The sequence below is a fragment of the Misgurnus anguillicaudatus genome, chromosome 13 (assembly GCF_027580225.2).
Source record: "Misgurnus anguillicaudatus chromosome 13, ASM2758022v2, whole genome shotgun sequence".
In the NCBI taxonomy this organism is placed as follows: domain Eukaryota; kingdom Metazoa; phylum Chordata; class Actinopteri; order Cypriniformes; family Cobitidae; genus Misgurnus; species Misgurnus anguillicaudatus.
In genome coordinates, this window is record NC_073349.2 from 1,458,813 (window position 1) to 1,476,977 (window position 18,165).

The 18,165-nt window shown below is 37.2% G+C and overlaps 1 long non-coding RNA gene across 1 annotated transcript; it reads left to right on the forward strand.

Moving 5' to 3' along the window:
- Nucleotides 1-6,931: 6,931 nt before the first annotated feature.
- On the forward strand, nt 6,932-7,548 carry LOC129430886 (uncharacterized). The gene is made up of 3 exons (XR_008639666.2): nt 6,932-7,029; nt 7,151-7,250; nt 7,469-7,548. It is a non-coding gene; the product is annotated as an uncharacterized lncRNA (long non-coding RNA).
- Nucleotides 7,549-18,165: the final 10,617 nt, after the last annotated feature.

Below are 18,165 nucleotides of genomic sequence, written 5' to 3' on the forward strand. Positions count from 1 at the left end.
GCCATAATGTAGGTAAAAAGGTTGTCCCTATTTTCTTAATGAGTAGTGGGTGTGATTTTGGCGTAACGTGCAATAAACCAATGTGAGTCTTATCTCCCACCCCCTTTAAAAGCCAGTTGCGCTTACGCCATAGCAAATTTCCTATTCACATGGCAGAGTTTGTAAGTGGAAAAAAGCGTAAGAAGGACCAGAATCAGTTTAAGATTGATGTTTAAAAAATGTGTTTTTTTTTAATTATTGAAATGGTTATTTTTGTGTAATAAAAGCTTTGGTTGTCCTCAAAAGTTGTTATTTTACTCATGGGGCCCTATCTTGCACCCAGCGCAATTGACTTTGTCAGTGACGCATGTATAATTTGTATTTTGCACCGGCCCACAGCGGGTTTTTCCCTCCACAGACGCACGTCGGCAAACTAGGGAATGAACTTGCGCTCCCTGGGCGGTTCAGCGCAAAAAAGAAGTCGTGTTCCGGCGCAAACCATCCCTGATGCTATTTTGCAGTTTCAAAAAACAATTGCGCCACTGACCAAAAAAAAACTAGTCTAAAGTCAGTGGCGCGTTGCGCGTTGTTCATTATGCTATTTTAAGGGCGCATGCTTGACCATAATGTATAGCGTGCACAACGTCACACACTTTGCTTATCTAATCTACACAGATGCAACAGTTATTTTTGCAAATCATAAATTGTTACAATAAAACATATTAACACATGAGATAAGGGAAATCATTGTGGTGAGCATTGTGGTGATAGTTTTTATGTATTGTGTGGCTGCGTTAAAAAATTCTCATGCAAATAACGATTACAATATTTTCATAAGTTTGTTGTGTGGCTGTATTACGTTTATTTTATGTAAATAATAATTAAAATGTTTTCATAAGAAACCTTAATGTATATGAAATTGATTTGTAAGTGTACTTTGGGGTTGGACCTTGCTTGCGTTTCTTGGGTCCGATTTCAAAGCCCCCAAATCCTTTCAGCGGTGACGCAGTGGACGCAGCTATGTCCTCTGCTGGCGTCAGGTCCTGTGACGAGGCAGATCCACCTCCCGTTACACTGAGTGCCCGATTTAGGCTGGCAAGCATGGGATTTGCCCGTCTCTTGACATCATTGTAGCGCTTGGCGCAATGATGGGGATGCCAGCTGATGAGACAATTGTGGCTATTTCCTCTCACGCCTGTTTAACCGACGCTGATTTGGGCGGGTTTCTCCTATCCCCATACAAAACAACTTCTCTATCTTTGACTGCTCTTACAAGAACGTGGGTCTCCTCGGCTGTGAACCGCTCCTGGCATGCGCCTGGTAAATCCGTCATAATAATATCAACCCGCCATGGAACTTGCGCCCTTGCGTTTAAAGGGAATGTTGGATAGCGTTCTGATTGGTTTATTTGACGTTACGCCCAAACCACACCTATAAATAATGAACCTACTTCAGACCAACCCCTTATTGATTTGCGCCTGGCGCAAGAGTTATTTCTCCCGCCGGAAAAATAGCAACAGTGCCCAAGATCCGCCCACAAAGTCACTTGCGCTTTGCGCTTCGCACTTGCGAGTAATAAGTCAAATCAGCAGGATTTTAATTGCTGAAAAGTATGGTAACATAATGACTGTAATATACAGTAATAATTAAAAAAAATATTAAAAAGTAATTTATTAATTTAAAAATATGGAAAAAAGATTTGCACTCTAAAAATACATAGCTATATATAGCTACTCTTTTCAAAACACTCACAGTGCCGCTTCTCCGGGGGTCTTCATATTTGTAACAAATAGGTTTTACTTAAAAATTGATCTTTTTGTGTCATCAAATGTGACCCAATCTGTAAAAATCCAGCTAAAGTCATTTTTTTATGATTTACTTTTTGATATATTTAATATTAAGTCAAGTACACATAAAGGGTTACACTTAATTGTGTTTCTTAAGGCCATTTTATTGTCGAGAAAACAAATTGTAATTTGCAAGAAAACGCATTTTTATTGAGTCTAAACTTTTAATGTTCTCTTCTTTTGATCGTTGCTGAATGTAAATGAGAAGGTCAGACCCAACACAAGACCATCATACTGTGTAGACCACACTTGAAGTGTCATCATGCCTTCCACTCCTGTGATCATGACCTCATTCAGAAACACTTGGCCCTGAGAGAGGAGTCAAGGGACCTGCGATGTAACGCAGATGACCCCTAGATTCCCCTGATGTGTACACTAGATACATTTAACACTTCTATTTGAATGGTCCTAAATGCCTTTGACTACTACAGTATGTAGAGTACATACATACAGACGATTCCATCTTAGTCAGCCAATTTGCAAAGCATTATGGGTTATCAGCTTTTAGTCCACATCTATAGATTTAGCAGATATAAAGAGTTTAACAGATTATTATTATTATTAATTTACTTGCCTATTCTTTCAGGAAAATGGCCCCATAGTATTACTAACATTATCTCATGCTCACAAGAGTGTGAATTATTATCTCTCCTGCACCCAGCGAGTCAAGGTTTGGTTGGTTAACTTCTGCAGTTAGCACTTTATTGAGATTTATTTTTTGTCTTCTGTAAAGTACTAAAATAAAGTATGTTTGTCCAAGTCAAACACTTCCAGGAGACAATGTGCCAGCTGAGCAATTGCCATTAAGAGGGAAGAATATGATAAGTTCTAATTGTCTAATTTCCTCTAGGTAGCCTATTAGCCATTAAAGTGTAGAAAATCTGTCTTGATGTGACTTTAGGGTTTGTTTCGATAGGAAATATAACAGGACAGTGTTGACTGTTTAAAATTAAAGCTTGAAATGTGTGTATGTGTGTTAAAAATGAGGATGACTTGGCCTAGTAGTTGGTGGACATTGAGTGCAGTTCACATCATTTCCCGATCCTGTTCCCATTCCCATTCCTTCTTCCCGTCATTTCTTGCACAAAAAGGAGGCACATTTGGGAGGATATCCAAACATGTTTTTCCTACCGTTGCGGGACATGCACATATTTATTTCATTTTTCCTATTGACAACCCATGTGACAGATAGCAGATTGATGAAGAAAGCGGCAATTAGCAAATTAGGTTTGCAGTTGTGATGCTGGTGCTGTCGACCTCAGCAGCAGTGTCAGAGGTGGGGTGTGAGAAGAGGGTAGCTGGGAGTAGAGATGAGGGGTGGGGGGGTGTGGAGGAAGTGGGGAGGGGGTCCTGTGGCAGTATATTTATTAGCAGCTGTCAGCAGTGTGACACTTTGATGAATGGTGGTGTGTAATCAGGAGTGCTCTCCGACAGCCTGCGCTCACAGCCTTCTACCTGCCAAACACACACATACATGAACACACACACACACACACACACACACACACACACACACACACACACACACACACACACACACACACACACACACACACACACACAAAGATCCTTTTAAGCTTCACAAACAAGAGCATTCGAAAAACATGTTTTTCCACTATAAATGAAGTGAGGAGTGATAATAAAAACGTCTTGTAAATGAGAAGATAAAAAGTGCTACGTTTGTTATAATTGTTCTGATGAAACAACTAGGTGACCTCAATTAATCATTTGTGATGTTTTACTTGCATTATGTTGGATTTAAATAGTGCCTGTAAAAATAGGACTGCACAAAATACTGACGTGATCAAAAGTAGCAATCCCAAAATTTACCATGGTTTCCATGCTTCCAGGAGTGAGCAAGTTACAAATTTAGCATTTTACTGAATTAATGCTGCGGCCACAGTAAACTTGTCGTTCCATATTTTCATTCACATGCATGTACGTTTATGCAAAAACTTGCATTTCGGCACGTTCCAAATTTCAAGTTTGGTGAACTCTGACCTGCAAATGCGTTAGATGGGAAGACGTGTGACCAGTAGATGATTGACACGTCACAGTGTGACCTTCTTTGGTGGTTATACCATTTTGTATAATTAATAATAATAAAAAGAAACAATAATGGTGCAAGCGTGTCAGAATCCCTGATGTCCATAATCCACTTTTGCAAGACCCACCCAATTTTTAAGATTAATGATATTGAACCACTCACTTTTTCTCTAATATAGCACATTTCATAGTTCACTTGTCAGAATGTCGTCAGACCAATCCATTCGACTAGAGGAATGAATTTCGTGTTTTTACTACTTTTGCTTGCTGCACGACCACAACACAACAATATAAACAAAGCTTTTAGGCTATAAAAGCAATTGTTTAATTAAAAGGCACCAGAATACAAGAAAATGGCATCTACTTCAGTAAATGTTTTGGACCACTCGGATTTAAGATGTTTCCAATCTCAAAATTAGTAACATTAAAAGTATTTAGAAACATTTAATGAGGTGTTCAGTGACAAAAAAAATGCAGTTCCATACATAATCTCCAATTTGAGTTGGGAAATATCCTAAATCTTAGTTAGCATTAATTCACAAAATTTGCTTTGACGTATAGATCAAACCTGTGTCATTTGTGCTGCTAATGCAAGGTTCTACCAGCTGAGCTATGGGAATTTCCAGCTGCCAGATGAAACCCCAAACTGAGGTTTTTGTGGCATCGCCACATCGCTGCCTTTAGGGGCGCTAATTTAGAAAACACTCTTATGGGTTATATTTCAGTGACAATCGATCGATATAATTTTATGATCATGCTTATTATCATGGTGGGATTAACCTGGCCCACGCCTTAAACCCTGATTAGATTTGTGCCATTTATACCATCTCTTCCAACTCTTCTATTGGAGAAGAGAACTTGTCACTGTGAAAGCACAACAAAATTGCACGTGTCTGTTTTATAATAAATTTTCTACTAAGCAAAATAAGATTAACAGAACCCATCAGCAGCAGAATTCATCAGATTGATGTTCAGTATGGCAAGCCGTTTTAACTTTTATTCATTCGTAGGATATGAATTTGTGATATCAACAATTCAATTTTCACTAGTTAAAATTCTAATTCTTGATATCAGATATTACATTTCTACTAGTAACAATGGCAATTCTTGATATCAACAATTACATTCCCACTAGTAACAATGTTAATTCTTGATATCAGCAATTTAATTCTTGATATCAACAATTACATTCCCACTAGTAACAATGTTAATTCTTGATATCAGCAATTTAATTCTTGATATCAACAATTCAATTCTTGATATCAACAATTCAATTCTTGATATCAACAATTCAGTTCTTGATATCAACAATTCAATTCTTGATATCAGCAATTAAGTTATTGATATCAACAATTAAGTTATTGATATCTGTAATTGTATTTTCACTAGTGAAATGTCACCATAGGTTGCCATTCAAATCCAACTGTTGACATCAACAATTACACCTTCACTAGTAACAATGTTAATTCTTGATATCAACAATTCAATTCCCGACATCAACAATTCAATTCCTGATATCAACAATTCAATTGTTGATATCAACAATTCAATTCTTGACATCAACAATTCAGTTCTTGATATCAAGAATTACATTTCCACTAGTAACAATGTTAATTCTTGATATCAACAATTCAATTCTTGATATCAACAATTCAATTCTTGATATCAACAATCGAGTTCTTGATATCAAGAATTCAATTGTTACCAGTTAAAATGTTAAGTCTTGATATCAATAATTCGATTGTCACCAGTGACAATTTTAATTTCTGATATCATGAATGGGATTGTTACTAGTAAGAAAGCCATTTTAGATATCTGAAATGATATTGATATCAGAAATACAATTTCAGATAACAGAAATTAACATTGTTACTAGTGACAATAGAATTATTGATATCAAGAATTAACATTTTAACTAGTAACAATTTAATTCTTGATATCAAGAACTCCATTGTTGATATCAATAATTTAACTCTTGATATCAATAATTGAATTGTTGATATCAACAATTTACATTGTTACTAGTGGAAATGTAATTCTTAATATCAAGAATTGAATTTGAATGGTAGCCTATGGTGATATTTCACTTGTGAAAATACAATTACATATATCAAGAATTGAATTGTTGATATGAAGAAATGAATTGTTGATATGAAGAATTAAATTGTTGATATGAAGAATTACCATTGTTACTAGTAGAAATGTCATTTCTGATGTCAAGAATTACAATTTTAACTAGTGAAAATTGAATTGTTGATATCAAGAACACAACGAATAAAAGTTAAAACGGCTTGCCATAGTTCAGGACCATGATGTACATGCATTGAAATGTAAGGTCATCAAGTAAGGCTGACACATTGGCTCATTAGCCGTGTTCACACTACCGGGCCACAAGCGGGCGTGCTAGTGTTTGCATTGTCACTTCCGAGGCATTATCGTACCTCGCCGGTGCTAAGTTGGGGCTAGAGGCCAGGGTTTTCTGGCCCGCCGAATACCTTGGACCAGAGCAGGCCTCTCGTGGCTAGAGGAGTGGTACATAGGTGAAAAACAATAACCAGGCATATTTTATTTTATGTACATCATTGTCTACCATGTAGACGTATGGCAAAGAGAGTAGTCAGGAGATTAGTGATGATGACAGCATGTTGGATGTCTGTGCTATGAATAGTGTGAGTAACAAGCAACATCTCCAGGTGCTCCTTTGAGAACCAGGACAAAAAAGTTATGTGCACCCCTGCTTATTGATCTGAGATCAGTTGCGAGATTGCTTGTTGCAACCAACATAAACTTCAAGAGTATACTGCAGCCAGAACAAACATCTCCATCTTCTCATCTTGGCTTTCACCGTGCAAACAGTCGCCTGGGTTCTTTCCATTATGTTTGTTGTATGATGTGATCTAACTCCTGTCTCCTGTCAGACTGATCTGACTTCATCCTAACACTGAAATGGGCGGGATTGTGTGACGTTAGATCCAGGTAGGCATATTGAGGGCGGGGTTTACTGAAGTGCTGCCGCGCTATTGGCCTGACGCTCCAAACATGTCTTGATTTTGGCTTTGCAGCTGGATTGGCTCCGTGAGGCCGATAGTTCAAAGCCCTGCTGGGATGGTCTCAGGTCCCACCAAACCTGAAGAGGAAAAGCAGGTTTGCCTGGATGGTAAGTTATAAGCGAATAAGAGGGAAAATTATGCTGCTTTGCTTAGTCTCACATTTTCTCTAATAGTGTCATCAGATTTCTCACTCAAGCCTCTTATGTGTTTCCAAACTGCCGTCATCAGCTTGCCAGCACGAGAGTACGCACAGGCGCGCAGGTCGGAGCGTGCAGACGGCGCGATGCCCGCAGAGAAAAGAAAGATGACAGTAATAAAGTAAAAGTGGGTGAGTGTCGTGTCAGAACACAACCGCTGTGAAGTGTTTTAAAAAGTGTGTGTGATTTGTGTGTCACTGAAGTGCGTGTCTTTTCTCACAAGCGTCTCAGCAGGTTGTCAGTGAGGCCTCATGGGTGATTATGACACTCTTGACAGCTTGTGCATGTGAGAAAGAACAGCAGTCAAACTCATGCTAAGTCCTTCATATTTTTATGTTGAATTACTTAGATTGCCAGAGGTCATCCAGAACTGCAGTACATGTTTGAACTGTAACGTACGACTGAAACAAAGAGGATGCAACAGGTGAGCCAATAGATTAAAGTTCATGTGTAATTTATCAATTTCAGGAGACATAGTACAAATTGTTCTTTAAACATTCTCAAAGGATTAGTCCATTTTCTTAAAAAATCCAGATAATTTACTCACCACCATGTCATCCAAAATGTCGATGTCTCTCTCCGCTCAGTGCAGAAGAAACCATGTTTCCTGAGGAAAACATTCCAGGATTTTTCTCATTTTAATAGACTTTAATGGACACCAACACTTAACAGTTTTAATGCAGTTTAAAATAGCAGTTTCACAGGACTCTAAACAATCTCAAACGAGGCAAAAGGGTCTTATCTAACGAAACGATTGATAAAAATATGCACTTTTAAACCACAACTTCTTGTCTTCCTCCGGTCCTGTGACGAGCCAGCGCGACCTCACGTAATAGGTCATCACATCAAGAGGTCATGGATGACGTATGCAAGACTACGCCCCAGTGTTTACAAGTGTGGAGAAAGAAGACCGTTCCGACGTTGTTGTATGTCGAATGATACTAATTTATATCTTTGTGTCAGTTTATTGTTTATATTGTTTATATTATTTATTTTCATATATGTAACACGTGACCTTTCCACGTCATTATACAATTACGCGCGGTCGCGCTGGCGCGTCATAGGACCGGAGAAAGACGAGAAGTTGTAATTTAAAAGTGCATATTTTTATGCAAACGTTTCACTAGATAAGACCCTTATGCCTCGTTTGAGATCGTTTAGGGTCCTTTGAAACTGCAATTTTAAACCGTATTAAAACTGTTACGTGTTGGGGGTCCATTAAAGTCCATTTAAAATGAAAAAAATGCTGGAATGTTTTCCTCAAAAAACATAATTTCTTCTCGACTGAACACAGAAAGACATCAAAATTTTGGATGGCATAGCGGTGAGTCAATTATCTGGATTTTGTTTTTAAGAAAATGGACTAATCCTTTAATATATTCTCAGTTATTATAATGTCATGGAAACCTAAACATAAAATAATAAACCATTAACATGCAAAAAATTGCACGTAATAAAGGGAGACTTCTGTACATGCCGAAATAAAAAACATGTTTTGCACAAATTAACTTCCAATTTCTATGTGTATATATATATATATATATATATATATATATATATATATATGTTTGTTGTTTATTACTATGTAAAAAACTATTTATATGCAAGATTTCTTAACACATCAACTATAGAGGCATTCACATTTTAATGTGTAGTTTAAAAAAACTCGCCTGTTTGATTAAAAATAGCCAGTCTGGCCTTTTAACCAAATGAAATGGATTCATTTTGGCCAAAAGTTTGTGTTACTTGTTATGTTGTCAGTTTGCCATAAAGCAAATTGAAATATTTGAGCTGCTGCCAGGAAGGAAGGCACAATGTCACTTCATTTCTGATGGTTACTGAATTATGTAAATGTGTTTAAATAGCATCATTCACTGAAGGGTTATTCACACTGATCCTAGTTTTCAATGACAAAGTGACCTTAAGTTTTTCCTACTTGGTGATTTAGTGAGTGACAGCAACTATTGATTAAATAAATTTAATTTAATGCAAATGAGCAGCTACTGCTTTGCATACGATTGGATTTAAATATGGCCTCTACAAATAGGAGCACAGACAGCGATCTGCCTCCTGATATATACAGCATCAAGTAGAAGCAACTACCAGCAATCAACAATAAGACTCATACCCCTTTTTTACCAGCAGTGGCTCTGTGTCGGCACAGAAACTGGAACAAACACTCGCCCAGACTTGCCACTCAAGTACCGGCGCATGTTTTCACCTTAAAATGGAGCCGAATGCACCAAGTGAAGAGAAATGCAGGGAGCAGGACGATGGGGGGTACGTGGGGTGACGGAGTCCGGGGAGTGAATTTCGAGGGGAACGGAGTTCCACCTCATACTGGTTAGGATTTTTGAAATCTAAAAAATTACTTCCCATTATGAATTTTTTATTGCAAACAAAATTTTATAATGCATCATCAAATTTGTCACATGGCACTTCCGGGCGATGTATCGGTTTCATTTAAGACTTTTCCTCGTATTTAAAATATCCATCAACTAAATATAGAAATTTTCATTCTCTACAAAATGTTATACTCTACAAATTTTAATCTTTTGTTTTTTTGAACGCATCTAAGAAGTCAATTGAAATATCTCAAACCTTCCCGTATGCGTCCCCACGGTGAATTTCTGCTATTTTCAGCCCTGGTTATACTCTATATTATATTGTTACATGTTACATAACATAATAAGGTTACCTGAAAACACAAAGTAACCAATAATAAAGTTTTAGCTTATGTCCGGTATAGTCTTGTGCTTTTGTAAAACATCTTTATAACATCAGCATAATATTTAGAAATACATAAAATAACCCATGATGCAATTTTATTTGGTAACATGCTACTGCTTTCAACATATACATGTAAAGTTATTGAACATTTATTTAGATTACTATGTACTTGCAGTTGCTTTAAATCATTTTACCATGTTTTTACATTGTAGTAGTAGACATTGTGAGTGTTTGTGACATAAGTTACAAGACATCAACAAACACTGTTTGAGGTGCTATTTGACTATAGTTTCAGATTAGGTTCAAGCTCCAGTGCCAGCCCTGGTGGACAAGGGGCATCTGTGACCTCCAGAGATTTTGCATACTTTATGATCTTTGTTCTTAGAGTAAGTTGATCCCACAAATAAATGCTCAGGTCACATTTCAGCTAAAAATAGTGAAAAGAAGCAAGAATTTCTATTTTACCAAACTAAAATCACGCCTTATTATTTTAGGATCATTATAATTTTTTGAATTAGCTGTAAACAATTATGCCTTCACCATACATCTAATAATACAAAACAAGTGCTGTCGCTTCTTGGAGTCTATTTAAAAGCAGATTTTCATGCATATGCAGTATAAGCCTGTTGAATTTAAGCCCGCGTGTGTGTGTATCTCTAGAGGGAAAAATTCCTCCCACACCTTTGGCTCTAAAAATGCAGTCAAGCGGACTGTAATCCGTTCTCCTGTGAGATGCCTCCATTTGCAGGTATGTATATCTGCTCTCTGGACTCTTTTCTTGTAGGTTATTAAAAATATTTTAAACGGCTCTCCATTCATCACTGACAGCCTGCACACGCATCATTCGCCTCGGGCCCCCAGGGGCCCCGCATCGGACCAACAACTGCCCCGCCTGGAAGAGACGGTGGGAAGATTAATACACGTCCTCTCATTGGCAGCCGGGCAGGTGCCAGGGCCATGCTACTTACATCTGTGATCAGCTTGTCTTTACATGTGTCCATTGACGCATTACATTTAGACAACAGACTAGACATAAACGCCTACAGCTGTTTAAGTTCATTCGTATACACACAATGCAGAGCTTTCACATTTAAAAATTTGATCAGTATCTTTTCTTTATTTGTGCATGTGTTTACTTACCTATTTTGAGTTTCCAGAACTAAAATAAATTAGACTAAATTGTTCTTTGGAGACATCTATACTACAAAATGATTTTTAAAGTGTACAAAATTCCTTTAAGTTTTTGTACATTTTTAAGTGTTCATTGTGCGGTAAAGGTTTTGAGAACTAAAGTAACCACTAAATACGGTACTCAAAGTTTTTGTTAATCCTACTATGCAGTCATTTGGGCATTGCCCTGTGTGCTTACCATTATTTATCAAAATATCTTAGTTTGTGTTCAACAGAATAAAGAAACTCATAAAGGTTTAGAACAACATGAGGGTGATTAAGTGAGGGTGAGTCATTTTTGGATAAACTACCCCTTAACTTTGTAAAACAAAATCTACGATTAAAATATGTAAAGTTAATTTAACTCTATCATGATTCATTTAACACTTATGTGATTTTAGGGGCACACAGGTTCTTTTATAGGTTCTTGTACTTGCACATCGTATCACTTCTGGGTCTTCAACATGAGGTCCGGAGACCCTTGGGGTTCCATGGTGGTATTACTGGGGGGTCCTCTAAATATTGTTTGCATCATTTTTTTTTTGTAAAATGAATTTAGGTATCAAACAAAAATGCATTAATAGGTTAATAAAAAAAGAAAGACACATGTGTTTTAACCTCTTGAGCTTTGGTTTGTCTTTTTTTCAGATTTCTACCAGCTATTTTGGGGTTATGAAGAACCAATAAATAAATATTTTTCTTTAAACATAAAGCAGTGTATTTGTCCATGTATGTGGACATCCAGGTCTTAGGAGGTTAAATGATAATGAGCAACTTTAATATGGAGTGGCAAGGTATAGGGTATATGCATGCAAATGATCCAAGCTCTATTCTGTAGTGGTTCAAAACACTGCCACACCGTTATGTCAATCTACATAATCAAATAACTAAATGGGTCATACTTAAAAAGAAAATATTGCATTAAGATTCAAGAAGAAAGAGGACATTTATAAATGCCAACAAAGTTGAAAATACAAGATGTCGCACGCTGATCTGTAAGAAATGAAATATAAATAGTTGTATTATAAGATTTTATAATTGTGTGTAATTTAACAAACATAATTTAACTAACTTATCAGTTGTCAAAATAGGATATAACTTGATGATGATTACCTACTGTAGTAATATGTTTGCCAAAATGTCAGCAGATCATTACGGTTGTTCACTTTCAAATAGAGTGCTGTCTCTAAACCAAACCACAAAATCTCTTAAAATCAATAGGTAACCATTTTCCTTAATTTTATTGGTCTTAAATGATGGCTGTAATTTAACCTTTAATATTACAAATAAGTGTCATTAAAAAAAGGAATATTCAATAATATCTCACGGTAATTTGTATGTATTTGTATTAATTAGTACAACCACATTGGTACAAATTTGTTTCTCTATTGTTTTTTTTATGATAATCATGCATTTTTGCACAATTAACTTGCAACTCGTGCAAAAATATATACGAACTGACGTGAGATCAGGCTAGAATATGTGAAATGTAATATGGAAAATGTAATCAATATTTTTTATACTAAATCACAATTCCAGTGAAACATACATAATGTTTTCAAATATAGCTTTAATAGTAACGCTTTACAATAAGGTTCATTAGCTACTATTAGTTAATGTATTAACTAACATGAACAAACCATGAGCAATACACTTGTTACAGTATTTATTCATCTTTGTTAATGTTAGTTAATAGAAATAAAGCTTTTAATTGTTTGTTCATGTTAGTTCACAGTGCATTAACTAACGTTAACAAGATTTTATTAAAGTATTAGTAATTGTTGAAAATTAACATTAACAAAGATTAATAATGCTGTATAAGTGCAGTTCATTATAAGTTCATGTTAACTAATGTAGTTAACTAATGAACCTTATTGTAAAGTGTTACCGCTTTAATTATTTAAATGAAAAGACACTTTGTTTTTTTACAGTGAATTAAATAAGGGACATGAGACCAGAAGATCCTAGAGACTTTTGGACTTGGACCTATAAGCTACCCCATTGAGTGCTTTAGTGAGCACCCACAACACCTTTGTATCATAACCACAACACAACACTCACAATTCTTTAAAAAATGTGTATTATTATTATTGTTATTAGTTTTTAATTCAGTATGTGGTCTTTTTCCACTTTATGACCGACACACACACTTCATCACACTCTCCTGGCATCTGTGCTGTGCTGTGTAATTTTTCTACTTTTCTTTCTCCTCTCCCTTTTTAAACGCATGTCCTCATTTTTAAACTATCTATCATGTCCGCACCAGTGGGGGCTTTTAAACTGTGCAATTGGCACTTTCTCGGCTGCTGAGCTGCACTGCTGTGGAAGACACAAATCTGGAATACACCCTCCTTCACGCCGGCACGACTTCTGCCACACACACACACACACTCCACAGCAGTGAACACGCATTAAGCTATTGCTTGATTCCCTAGTAAGCTATATTGAGTTTTAAAACCTCTCTAAACTTTTATTTAGACTTTCAGTTTTAAACTTTTAATTAGGGAGGGTCGGTCCCACCCAAATCCCCTCATCATTTGCACCCTTACTGTTATGCTCGGTGAAAATCAAGGCTGCAAGCGCTCGAGTGTAATAGACAACAGCATCATTTCATTCTCACATGGTACCAGCCCTCATCCTCATTTCCGCCCGCTTTCTGACATATGTTGACCAGCTCGGAGGTGTAAGGGTGTATAAACCAATGCCGGGGGTGAGCTTGATAGGAGGGGCTGAGACAAACACACACACAAACATAGACACACATACACACACAAATCAAAGTGGCACTGTCAACGGGTCTGGTCCGTCGTTCTTAGGGGTGTGATTTTCTCAAAATGAACGACAAAAGTGAGACGATCCCTCGATGCTCAATCTGTTCCACCGACAAGTCGAAACAAACAAAACCATGGGGCTTCTCGTGGAGGGTGTCTGTGTGTGTGCGTTTTTCACACTCGTCGGCCTCAGTCCTCTCATCAGCACAAACAAAGGTGTGAGGGGAGCAAGCATCTGGCCAGGAAGTGTGGCGGCACTTGTTCTCCGTGTCTCTCTCTTCGCGCTCTCATGATCTCATGGATTCACCCCCGCCTCCCCAACTCCATATGCATCAACCAGTGGAAATCTGTGAAATCTCTTTAACTATGTTTAATTTATTTCTATGATTTACTTACTGTGATGTTACAGAGTTGATGAAGACAACCGGCAACATAGTTGTAAGGGGGCTATTAAGATCCTTTACAGTAAAATTGTTTTATGGCGATCACACATAAAAAATCATAGAACATTACTCTAAGTTCTGCACAAAACTCTTAGTTTGACACAGTGCATCTACTTTTTACTTTCTTTTTCCAAACAATTTAGGCTGGACTTTTTTCATTTTCCCAAGGCTGAAATTAAAGGGATCTGCTCCCTTCGGTCAATAGAGGGCGCTGTATACCCAGTTGTTTGTGTGTCTTGTATACCTGTTATGAGTAGTTGTGTATTCATTGGCCTGTGAGCAAACTGTCTGTTGCCTCGTACCAATTCATGAATCGATCATCCAACGCTAACTGGTTGCAAAGTATTTATGTGCTCATTTAAACATTCTGTTAATGCATTTTAGTTTTTCACTAAATAAACTCAGATTTGGATCAATATGCATGGATGTAAATGCATGGAGTTTTTATTTTTTATTTTCTAATAATTCAGATTCATGCTTCTACAATTTTGAAAAAAAAGTTGTGAGAGCTGTCATTGGGGCCTTGCACTTTAAAAAAGTACACATCTGTACCTACAGAGTGCATATTTGTACACTACTACATAGGTACATCAAAGGTACATATCTGTACCTAAATTGAAAATATTAGGACCTTTTTTCTCCCCACACTCTCAGAAATAAAAGTACACAAGTTGTCACAGGAACAGTACCTTTTCAAAAAGGTACACTTTTGTACCCAAAGTGGGCATATTAGTACTTCAAAGGCACATATTTGGTAGTTCAAAGATGCATATTTGTACATAAATGGTACATATTTGGTCCTTTTTTAAAGGGTACTGCCCCAGTGACAGCTTTGTACCTTTATTTTTGAAAGTGCAGGGAGAGCCTCTGTACTTTTTTGACAGTGTAGACAGTGTCTTTACAATAAGATATTAGCTATGAAATACATTGCATTTATCCAAATTTTACTAGCTGGAATATTAGTATGTGACTTACCGTTCACTGACTATAGACGGTTTCATCAGACGCACGTGCGCTGACGCGATACACGTCTGGATCCGAACTTTACTTCCGGTTTCGTTTTTTTTTATGGTCTGACTAGTTGCTAAACTGATCTCTTAAACAAATGCTTCGTCGAAAATAACAAATGCTTTGGTTTCCTAGGTAGTCTATGTGTTGTTTTTTGCTTGTTATATAAATAAACTACGTTTAATATACTTTGTTGTTATTTATTCTTAGCGGAGTTTACCGGAAGTTATGTGCGGACCACGAAAGCACTTGTTTATGTTGTTACTGCTGAGACAGTACACTTCAAAAGGTCCTTATATGCACCATATAGGCCCAGATATGTATACACTTGGTATCAATATGCACATTTGAGGAACTGATATGAACCCATTAAGTTCAAAAGTGTACTTTATGAAAGGGTGACACTCCAGTGACAGCTGGGGACAATTTTTTGACCTTTTTCTAAAAGTGTGTCATTGAATCTCTTGCTGAAGACTGACAGTGAATCTCCTCATCTTAAAGGTTATTCAGGCATGTGATCACACCTGTGGATGTTTATTTTGTGTTTTAAGGCTACTATCAATCCCAGCATATTTATTTATGTACTGTCATTTGGCAGTTTACACTTCGAAAATAAAATGTTAAAGATCTTTGGAAGGTAAAAAAATGTGGAGGCAAACTTTCGTCTTTATATTCACTTCAGTATCTTCTAGTCAGAGGCGCAGCATAGATTTGAGTCAATTAAGGCTAAACGATGAGTTCAGAAATGAACTGTTGGCTGTATTTGTCTGAAGCTGAATAGAGCAAGATGTTTCACATTAGCCTATATGAGATCGAGAACAATGAGACTAAGATTGGCACTTATGGAGGAGGGAGGAGGCGGTAAATTCACTGCTATTAACCTCCGTGCACCCGCTCTCTCTCTGTCTCTATTTCTTTATCTATCTCACTCTGTTGCACTGCTAGAAAGGTGCTTATTATCTAAATTAGTTCATCGTACACTCCTGGACTACACCAGTCATTCACAGGCCCTGCCATGATGAAGTAGTGCAGTTTAAATCAAACCTAAAAGCCATGTGGATCTCTAAAAGTCCAAATGATCAGGGCATGGAAACAAAACTTTGTGATGCTGTTAATTTTTTATTTTCTCTCTTAGGGCTAAATTGAGCAACTTAATTTAGTCCAGGAAAGTGAACAGACTTTATTTAAAATGTGATCCTTTGTGTTAAATAATAAGAAATGCAGCATAAATGATAATACATACAAATGAGAAAAGTCAATTTATAAAAGGCCTGCACACCAGACAGATTCAGAAACAGATCTACTGATGTATGATACCATTAATATGTCATATATGCATTCATTTATACCATTCTATCATCACATGTTTTGCAGTTATGTATCAGGCTGGTCCTTTTATATGGATTATATACTGTATATGGAAAATAAAATCTCACTCGACCCTTAATGCAGTCTATGCAAATGCAGCTGTGTTTGAATTGGACTTGTTCTAGAAACACCAGCTGATCAGAAATTGTCAAATGTCTTTAAAATGCCCTACTGCTGCCAAATGCCAAACTACTGTCAAATGCCTGATACAGGGCAAAGACTTACAGTGAAACTTGCAGCTCTGTATTTCGTATCGACTGATATGCCACAACAGACATGGGCATTTGTTAATACATGGTGTTATAGGGGCTTTTTACACCTGGTCAGGTGATAGCTATCCAATCGTAAAAAGACAATGTGTAAATGCCCTCTGAAACATTTTCGAGACGGATTTAAATCCGATCGCTCAAACCACTTCAGGAGGTGGTCTGGGATGTAAAATACATCTGGTTGATGAAACCACATCTGGCAACGCATAACTCCTCCCAAACGCAAACACGTCACCCAGAGGTTAGCCGGCAAAGAGGCAAACAAACAAACGTGACATGCTTATTGCTTTATGGAGCGACGACAGCTGGTAAAAAAAGATTTCTACAACCAATAAAAGAGTCTAATGACAAACTTAAATGATATTAAACAAAGAAATAAAACTTGTCCCCTGCCCAACATACAGTACAACATACAGTAAGTGCTGCCTTTTGTTGCATAAACATTGTCTTAAGTTTTTTAAGGCGGAGTAATGAAGAGTGTATTTGCATTTTGCGCGGGAGTAGAAGATCGGCTTCATATCAGTTTTGCCAAGACACATTTACAGTATGTGGCCAAATGTAAATGGAACAGTTTACACAAATCATATAGCTATACGATCAAAGAAAACACATGAAGTGACCAGGTGTAAAAAGGCCCATATATTTACGTTCATTCACAATTTCACAATCACATTTTTGGATTGATTCACAGATTATGGAACATTCACAGGAACAAAAATTCTGATCTCTCTATTTCACTTGTATATAACTTAATGGTAAAGGATTGCGTTAGCAGTGCAAAAGGTCATGGGTTTGGACCCAGGGAACACACGTATTGATAAAAATGCACATCTTGTAAGTTGCTTTGGATAAAAGTGTCTGCCAAATGCATAAATTTAAATGTACCTGCCGCTTCTCAGCCAAAACTACTGCAATCCATTACACACCGTTCAAAGGGTACTCACCTCAATGGCTTTTCCCTCATTTTGTGTCCTAACCCTACCCAACCCCGAAGCCCCGATACCTTTCCCTCTTGTCCCAAGTATCAATATTTCATAAACTTACAGTGACAAATTTATTTTAATGCGCCTTCCGCATCGACGCAGAGATTGATCGGCCAATCAGGATGGTGGCACGCCGGCGTGCGGAGTAGTCGGAGGGAGTCGTACCGCATACATTAGTCAAAGACAGACGACAGAAAGAGGGAAAAGGAGGGAGAGAGATCGAGAAAAAGAGAGAGGGGGCCAGTTGCCAAACCAGGGGAGTAGATTTATCATAGTTATGGCTTTCTCAGGCATCCATTTTCCT